Below are 9979 nucleotides of genomic sequence, written 5' to 3' on the forward strand. Positions count from 1 at the left end.
TGATATATTATTCGGGATTACTATTTTATCATCACTCCACAATAAGCCGTCCTGCAACTTGTACATTCCATGAGTTATGCTCCCATTCATGACTTTGGTTACTAATTCGCGCATCTCTGCATCCTCTGTTTGTGCTTGTCGTACTTCATCTATCCATCCTTGAGCCGAGATGACAGAAATATGGAGGATGCGTGGCAATCGACTTAATGCATCAGGTAATGTATGCAACTTGCCTTTTTTATGTACAATCTCCAAATCAAATTCTGCTAACATATCTTGCCATCTCATTTGTTTTGCTGAAAGTCGTGGTTGTGTCAGAAAATATTGCAAGGAGATGTTGTCGGACACTACTCGTGTAAATTTATCTTGTACGTAGTGCCGCCACTTCCGAAGTGCATAAACTATTGCCAACATTTCCTTCTCGTGTGTGGGCCACCGACTTTCTATCGCTAAAAACTTTTTTGACTCATAGGCAATCGGATGACCATCCTGCATAAGCACAGCCCCATAAGCAAAATCAGAAGCATCAGTGTGAATTTCAAATGGTTTTGAAAAGTCCGGGAGTTGAAGAACCGGTTGCACACACACTGCCTTCTTCAATTGATCGAAGGCATGTTGTTCACGTTCAGACCAACAGAATGTTTGTGAGCCTTTGATGAGATTCGTCAGTGGGGTTGCGATTTGACTGAAGTTTTTAATAAATCTTCTCACATACTGGACGAAGCCTATGAATTGCTGCACTTCGAGGACTTTGGTGGGTCGTGGCCAATCTTGAACTACTTTTACCTTGGCCGGATCCATCTTGAGCCCTTCTCTTCCTATTCGAAATCCTAAGAATTCAAGCTCCTCCATAGCGAACTCACACTTCTCAGTGTTGTAATAAACTAATTAGTGTAAATAAGTAAATAAGAAAGTAAATACAAAACGTAACCTTATGATATGAAAAGGTGCACCCCAAAAATAGGGTGCACCTATAACCACCACATTCTCTCTCTGTGGTCGGTTGGTTGGTTGTAGAGAGAGAGACAAACACACATTATCATAAAAACATTCTTTCTCCCTCTCTTTCTCTCTCTCCCTTTCTCCCTCTCTTTCTATTTCTCGTTTACCATATGGTATCAGAGCGGTGAAGGAGTCCAACCCCACCAAGATTTGTGTCGCGGTGTTAATAACGAACGTGCGAATTAAAGAAACGACTTTCGACCATGTCAAACGGTGGAGTGATAGCAAATGTGGCGGCAAATGCCGCCCAGGTATCGTCTCGCACTTATCATATTGAAAAATTGAATGATAAAAATTATCAACCATGGCGTATGACCATGGAAATTATATTAGAACAACATGACTTGTTAAAAATCGTCGATGGAACCGACGTGTGCCCCGACACCGACATCAATGTCCCCCCCACAAATGCACTTGGTGTGCAAACATGGAAGCGGCGTGATTTAAATGCTCGCTTAGAACTTCTCCTTCATATGGAGGACACACTTAAGCAAAGTGTGAGAACCTTGACTACCTCCAAACAAATATGGGATAGATTAGAGGCTGATTACCTCCATACGGACGTTACGTCCCAAGTTGCAAATTTAAAGACATTAATAAATATGAATATGAATGAAAATGATGATGTTGATACATTCGTTAAAAATTGGAGACTTCGACTTGATGATGTAATCCTTTCAGGACTTAGTTTGCCAAGTTCCGTTCAATCTGCCCTCTTGTTAGCCGCCCTACCCCCATCATGGCAACCATTTATAAGTACAAAATCCACATCCGCCAACATTAGTGTCCCAACATTAGTTGCATCAATCTCACAAGAAAACATACTTCGTAGGGCAATAAATCAACCCTCCTCATCTCACACCGCACTTTATATCAAACATCCAAATTACAATAAAAAACCTTACAATAAACCTAAATCAACATACCAACCTAATAACTCCAAATTTTATTCACGAACCTCTAAATTTAACGATTCAAGGAATCATAACAAATCTAGGTTCCTTAGATCCTTTTGTAAAAATTGTCAAAGGAGCGGACATGAAACGAAAGATTGTTATAGGAATTCTAACAACGGGAAAAGAACATATAAAGAAGACCAATCTTATAATGCATCTCATGATGACTACGATCCAAATAATCACATATGTGATAATGACCAAAATTCCGATGAAGATAATGAAGATTCTTTCATTGCCTTCATGGCCCTCACTTCATTTAACAATTCTCCCACTTCAACGTGGATTCTTGATACAGGTGCCACATGTCATCTCACCTCAAGAGTTGAATGGCTCAAAGACTATAAGGCCTTAGAACATCCTTTCCCGGTTAGATTTGGGAACAATGGGGTTGAATATGCCCTTGGACATGGGACTGCTCATCTTGAACTTTCTGATGGGAACTTCATTGAAATCAATGAAGTTTACTATATACCTAACATAGCCAAAAACTTGATATCTGTCAATAAACTCACGAATGATAATACATCCGTCGAGTTTTATCACAAATATTGTATCATTCGTCATAAGACACCCTCTGGACGAGGCTATGTCGTCAATTGTCCAAGACAAGGATGTCTTTACCTTCTAGGCCGCTCTGTGGTACCTGCTGAAGAAGCACACCACATAGATGATTCAAACACATCAAACTATATGACCTTATTATGGCACTATCGATTAGGTCACTTAAACCATCAAACAATGGTTCACATGGCCCGACAACATATAGCAATTGGCTTTACTCTTCCTCGTAAATCGAAATTATCCCTTTGCGAAGGGTGTATATTTGGAAAACTTTCTAACTCGCCATTTCCATCCCATCCTACAACGACCACCAAACCCCTCCAACTAGTACATACGGATATATGTGGTCCTTTGTCTACCCCATCCCTATCTGGAAATGTATATTTCCTAACATTTATCGATGACTTTACTCGGTTCACGATGGTCACGTTTCTCAAGACAAAATGTAGTGATCAAGTCCTTGAGAAATTTAAAGCCTACCACAAACTTGTAACAAATCAACAAGATTTACCCCTTAAAGTACTACAATCAGACAATGGTGGAGAATTCAAGTCCCAAAACTTCCAAACTTATTGCCAAAACCATGGGATTCAACAACGGTTTACCATCCCATATACACCCCAACACAATTCAAGGGCTGAACGGCGAAACCGGTTGTATATGGACGCCACTCGTAGCATGCTCGCCATTGCAAACCTTCCCCGAACATATTGGGAAGAGGCCGTTTCAACCGCTTGTTATATATTCAATAGAACATATAGTCGATCAATTAGGACAACTCCATTTTCCTTGTGGTTTGGAAAAAATCCAAATTATGAAAATCTAAGAATCTTTGGATGTCCATCATATGCACTCGTACCCTTAGAAACTCGATCAAAATTAGATAATCACGCAGTTCGCACAATATTTGTTGGGTATGGCGAACCTCATGGCTATAAGGGTTATCGATTATATGACCCAAAATCCAAAAGATTTATATTTAGTCGACGAGTGATATTTGATGAAGATAAGCTAATATCTAATCCTCACCCACATCATGGCCATGAAAAGATACAAGATGAGACTACCATGTCTAACATTGAATCTAATAAAGAAATAATATCATCACCTACTAATTCTTGGCGGGCTCCACAAATGTCCTCGGAAATTCAACAAGTCACACTTGACCATATGCCAATTAACCCTCCTCCACTAATGCATTCATCTCTAGAGGTTCGCCCAGAAGTCCCAGTTTCAACCAATGACTCCAACTTATTGCCCCTAATAACCAAACAATCACAACAAACTGATGTACATACTCCAATTTTAAACACTAACTCTACGCAAACTAAACAAAGGCTTAATAAACAATTTAGCACTCATAAGGAAAAGCCTTTAGATAGAACACAATTAACTCACATTGATTATTCAGGTTCCCATCCTATTCAAAATCTCTTGATCCCACTACGAAGATCCTCACGCCTTAATGGTAAGGGGAAAACCAATGGTCACAATGATGCAAAAGTAATTAAAATAGGATGTAGAAATACCTCATATCCCACTAATAGTCAACATGTAGAAGATAAAAATTGTTGTGACAATGCGAAATCACCTAGTTCACTTAGCCCTACATCGACTCCAAAGAAAGTTCGTACTATTCAAGATCTTTATGATCACACACAAAAAATTGATGCCCTTGTTGCGGACCATCGATTTGAACCTGAGTTTGCCTTTTCGGCTCTTGGTTCCCCGACAACCACATCAGACGTCTCTGATGATCCCTTAACTATCAATGAGGCATTGCAAAGTCCAGATCGTGTAGAATGGCAAGCCGCCATGGCAAAAGAACTTGAATCTCTTGAGGCCAATAAAACATGGACTCTAGTACCACTCCCAATGGGACGCTCACCTATTTCATGCAAATGGGTGTTGAAGAAAAAACTAAACCCTGATGGTACTGTTGCACGTTACAAAGCTCGACTTGTAGCTCGTGGTTTTTCTCAAGTTGAAGGACTTGACTATTCTGAGACATTTTCACCCGTCCTCCGTATGGCATCTTTTCGGCTCCTAATGGCTCTAGCCACCATTCTTGATCTCGAAGTACATCATTTGGATGTACAAACGGCATTTCTACATGGTGATTTACCTGAGGAAATCTACATGTCCCAACCTCCTGGGTTTGAGTCACAATCTCAACCAAACTATGTGTGTCGATTACATCGATCACTTTATGGACTCAAACAATCTCCTAGGTTATGGTTTCAAAAATTTAACAATTTTATGCTCTCACATGGCTATTCTAGATTGTTATCAGAACCAAATATATACATTAGACATAATCATTCATCTAATCGGTTGTTAGTGGTAGCATTATATGTTGATGACATTCCTATAGTCGGAACACCATCTGAAATTACTCAAGCAAAGCTAGAGCTTTCCAAAGCATTTTCAATAACAGATTTAGGTCCCCTATCTTATTTCCTAGGCATGCAAGTTACGCGTAATCGTAGTATGGGCACCTTGATCATTCATCAAAATAAATTCATTAATGAAATTTTGAAATCCTTCGGAATGCTAAACATTAAACCTTGCACTACTCCCTTATCATTAACATGTAACTTAAGCATATCTGATAGTCCAACCACAAAAAGAGATATTAATTTTATGCAACAATTTCCTTTTAAACAATTAATAGGAAAACTTCGATATTTAGTCACAGGGACTCGTCCTGACCTTTGTTTTGCAATTAACTATCTTTCACGCTTTATGCATAACCCTGGTCTTATGCATTGGAAATCACTTCAACGAGTTATGCGATATTTAAAACACACATCTAACTATGGATTAACATATAAACGATCCCAATCCGAAAGACCAATCAAATCACTTGTTGGTTGGTCTGATTCGGATTGGGGGGGGGACATTGATTCTCGTAGATCTACTGTTGGTTTTTCTTTTATAATGGCAGGAGCAGCAGTGACGTGGCAATCGAAAAAACAAGAATCTGTGACACTCTCATCTGCTGAAGCTGAGTTCGTAGCAGTGGCATTGGCTGCTAAAGAAGGATTATGGTTGCAAACAGTGATAAAAGAACTCCAACTATGTGGACCACTCCAATTGAAAATCTTCTGCGACAATATATCATGCATCTACTTAACGAAGAATCCAAAGCACTCAGAGAAAACAAAACATGTGGATTTAAAATATCACTTTATACGAGAGTTAGCCGAAGAAAACAAGCTTACATTAGAGTTTACATCAACAAATCATATGTGGGCTGATTTTCTAACAAAGGCTCTCCCTCCGGACAAATTTGAAACTTGTTGTGAAAATTTAGGATTACAACGGTTCACAACTAATTAGTTTATGGGGGGGTGTTGTAATAAACTAATTAGTGTAAATAAGTAAATAAGAAAGTAAATACAAAACGTAACCTTATGATATGAAAAGGTGCACCCCAAAAATAGGGTGCACCTATAACCACCACATTCTCTCTCTGTGGTCGGTTGGTTGGTTGTAGAGAGAGAGACAAACACACATTATCATAAAAACATTCTTTCTCCCTCTCTTTCTCTCTCTCCCTTTCTCCCTCTCTTTCTATTTCTCGTTTACCATACTCAGGTTTTGCGTATAACTGATGCTCCCGTAATCGTTGCAGCACATTGGTGACATGTTGTTTATGTTCCTCAAAAGTCTTACTGAAAATTAACAAATCATCAATGTAAATTATCAAAAATTTATCCAAATAATCCCTAAAAATTTCATTTCCGAGCCTACAGAATGTTCCGGGTGCTCCTGTCAAACCGAAACTCATCACCAGCCATTCAAAACTGCCATATCTCGTCCTAAATGTTGTCTTCTCAATATCCTCCGTAGCTACGCGGATTTGATGATACCCTGATCTGAGATCTATGCGAGAGAAATAACGGGCTCCTTGTAGTTGATCCAAGAGGTCGGAAATCAAAGGTAATGGGTATTTATTTTTTATGGTGATTTTGTTGAGAGACCTGTAATCCATGCACATGCGCAATGTCCCATCCTTCTTTGCCACAAAAATGACGGGCGCACCGTAAGGTGATTGGCTTGGTCTGATGAACCCACATGCTTCTAATTCTTGTAATTGTTGTTTTAGCTCTGCTAATTGAGTAGCATTCATTCGGTAAGGAGCTTTTACAGGTGGTATGCTTCCGGGAATGGTTGGGATTTTATGATCGATTGACCTTTGTGGCGGAAGAGTTTTGGGTAGCTCCGCTGTTAAGACATCCTTGTATTGCTCTAATATTTCCTTCATATTTTCTACCCTTAGTTCTTCCTTCCTCACTGTTGTTGATGCTTGCAGGGCCGTGCAAAGAAAGAGTTGGCCGCCCTTCTTTAAGACTCGATTTGCCACCTTTCCCGTGCAAAGTTTTGCGGTCACGGTTGTCGCCTTTGCCTTTGCATTTCTCCTATGCATGTTTACAATGATGCCTCCCTTCCCATCTTCATTATCTAGTAACACCTTATCTACCTTTTTCCCGAATTGGTTGATGACGTACTTATCCACCCATTCTAGCCCTAAGATCACCTCGCACCCATCCATGTCAACCGCTAGAAAAGGTGTTCGCCCCTTCCATTCTCCCGCTTCAATCAAGACATTGGCTGCTAATGAACACTTATTAGTGTATCCCTGTACAAAACTCACAGAGAGGTTGGTTAAAGGTTGCAATTTTAATCCCCACTTCTTCGCGCATTCAGGTGTTATGAAGTTGTGTGTTGCACCGTTGTCTACCATTGCCTCACAACTATGCCCATTAATTTTTACGTTGAGAAAGAGATTACTTGTGTTATTGAGTTTGACTGTGAGACAGGTAGGCCAGGCGGTGGCGGCTCCTGCACGTACAGCGACTTCTTCATCTTCTTCCTCATATTGCGCTGCTATTGCTTGTATGTCTTGCTCGGAACCTTCCTCGAGCTCTGTTAACTCGAGTTGTGAGGTGGCTGCCCGCACCGTGAGTTGCTTCTTTTTTGGACAATTGGATGCCAAGTGAGGGCCTCCACACTCAAAACAGCCTCTTCTAATTAGTGGGGTTCGTTGTGTTGAAGTAGAAATGGGACTCCCCGGCTGTCCTCCTCCTCCCCCACTATTTGTCCAGCTCGATCTAATTGGATCCCCTCGTGTTGTTCCTCTTCCTATCGAACTAGTGGTAGTCGTCCACCCCCGATTGTTGGATGTACTTCCTAGATTGTTGTGGAAAGGTCGGGAGCTCCCTTCTATGTCTCCTATCCTCTCTGCCACCCTCATGGCTTCCTCACAAGTTTGAGGGTTCATCTTTTCTACCTCTATCCTGATCCGAGGCTTCAATCCAACTAGGAACCCGTGGAGTTTGATTATTTGATGAAGATGCGGCAGCTGCAATGTCACTTGGCGATACCTCTCAATGTACATGGTGAGTTGCCCTTCCCCTTGTCTCAACATCCTCCATTCATCCATGATGCGGAGATGTTCATTTTGTGGTATGAAATAATGACGCAATTCCCGCTTAAACTCTGTCCAAGGCGTGAACTCAAACACGCTTTCCCCCGACATGTACCAATTTTGTGCTGGTCCATCCAAAAAACACGCGGAGACCATCACCCACAAGTCGGGTTCTACTTGACTTTGGACGAGGAATAGTTCGGTTTCTCTTATCCATCTTGTAAGTACCACCGAGTTCCTCTCCCCCATGTACATTTTTGGTTTGATAGGTTTAAATGATCCCAAGTTGTGGCGGCGGTTCTCGGCATTCCCGACTTCCAGCCTCTGCACCATCTCCTCCAAACGCCCTGGTCCTCCTTCCGTGGGCCTTCTCCCTTGCGGCCCCGATTCCTCTTCTTCTCTCTCCCATCTTTGATCTTCCATATTGAACCTTCCATTCTCTAATTCGGTGGCCTCTTGGTCTCCTCGATCTAGGGCTATCTCCCCTAATGGAGTGTCTCCTTCGTTCCCTAGCTCTCCCAAGTTGATCCCTCTTCTTCGCCTTCTTCCCGCCATTGGTTAGATAAAAGAGAGAGAAAAAAAAAAAATAGTCTACTATCTTTGTGGTTACCTTGACTCCTCTCGTGGTGTCGTGTGCCACTTCTTCAATCTCTTCTTGCTGGACTGGCTTGCCAATCCTTATCTTGCTCTGATACCAAGTATTAAACCAATGGCACAAAATGAGAGAGAACACTCTTTGTATTCAATAGAAATAAAAAAAGGTAAGTGCGAATTACTAACTAATGACTTGGTCCTTCCCCATTGGGAACCCCCCCCCCCCTTTCAAAATCACAACTACTTCTTTAAATAGAAACTTATTGGGAGCCCAAACGTTCATGAGATGAAACGTTTGTGCTTCCAAGATTTATTTAAATATTCTACTATTTTCTTTTATGTAATTGTAACGGTTGTAACAGTAAGTATGAAGATTTGTATATATATAGTATGTAATCTTAGGTATTAATATGTATCTGTATGTGTATATATATATAATATAGGGAAAAGTACCAGGATACCCCTAGAAGTTCGTCTATTTACCAGAATGCCCCTAGAAGTTCCAAATTTACCAAACTACCCCTATGTCCAAAAAATTACACTTTATAAAGTAATTATACGCTCAAATCTTTGATACATAGGGCTAGTTCGGGTCCATTTCTTCCATCTTTGGTAAATAGGGCTTGTACATTTGAGTGTATAATTACTTTATAAAGTGTAATTTTTTGGACATAGGGGTAGTTTGGTAAATTTGGAACTTCCAAGGGCATTTTGGTAAATAGATGAACTTCCAAGGGTATCCTGGTACTTTTCCTTATAATATAAAGGCCATTTATTTTTGTGTGTTTATATATATGTAATATGTAATTTTATTGTATGTATTATGTATATATGTATGTCAATATATATGGTTGATTCTAATTCGTATGCAATATGTAATGCATGCATGTATGTGTATGTACATATTTACATATGGTAATATATATTTGTACATATATTTATGTTTAGTCAATATGCAAGTATAAATGAGTGTAATGTATGTATATACATATTCATGGATATAGGTATATATGCACGTGTGATGTGTGATATATGAATGTAGGTATATATGCATGTATATGATATGCATGTGTGATGTGTGTGTATGTATGTACATATTGTATTGTATTGTATGTATGGAATGTGTGTATACGTGTATGTATGTGTGTACACTGTATATATAATATGTAATTTATTTTTTTGTGTTTGGTTTGTATATAATTGTGTGTATAATAAACATATGTGTGTAATATGTAATATATAAAATATGTTGTAAGGATGTGTATGTATACATACATGTAATATGTAATTTTTATGTATGTATTATGTATATATGTATGTCAATATATATGGCCGATTCTAATATGTATGTAGTATGTAATGCATGTATGTACATATTTACATATAATAATATATATTTGTACATATATTTATGTTTAGTCAGCATGCA

The sequence above is a fragment of the Azolla caroliniana genome, unplaced genomic scaffold (genome assembly GCF_043228905.1).
Source record: "Azolla caroliniana isolate FFs.n. ecotype wild unplaced genomic scaffold, voAzoCaro1.0.p SCAF_16, whole genome shotgun sequence".
Classification (NCBI taxonomy): Eukaryota; Viridiplantae; Streptophyta; class Polypodiopsida; order Salviniales; family Salviniaceae; genus Azolla; species Azolla caroliniana.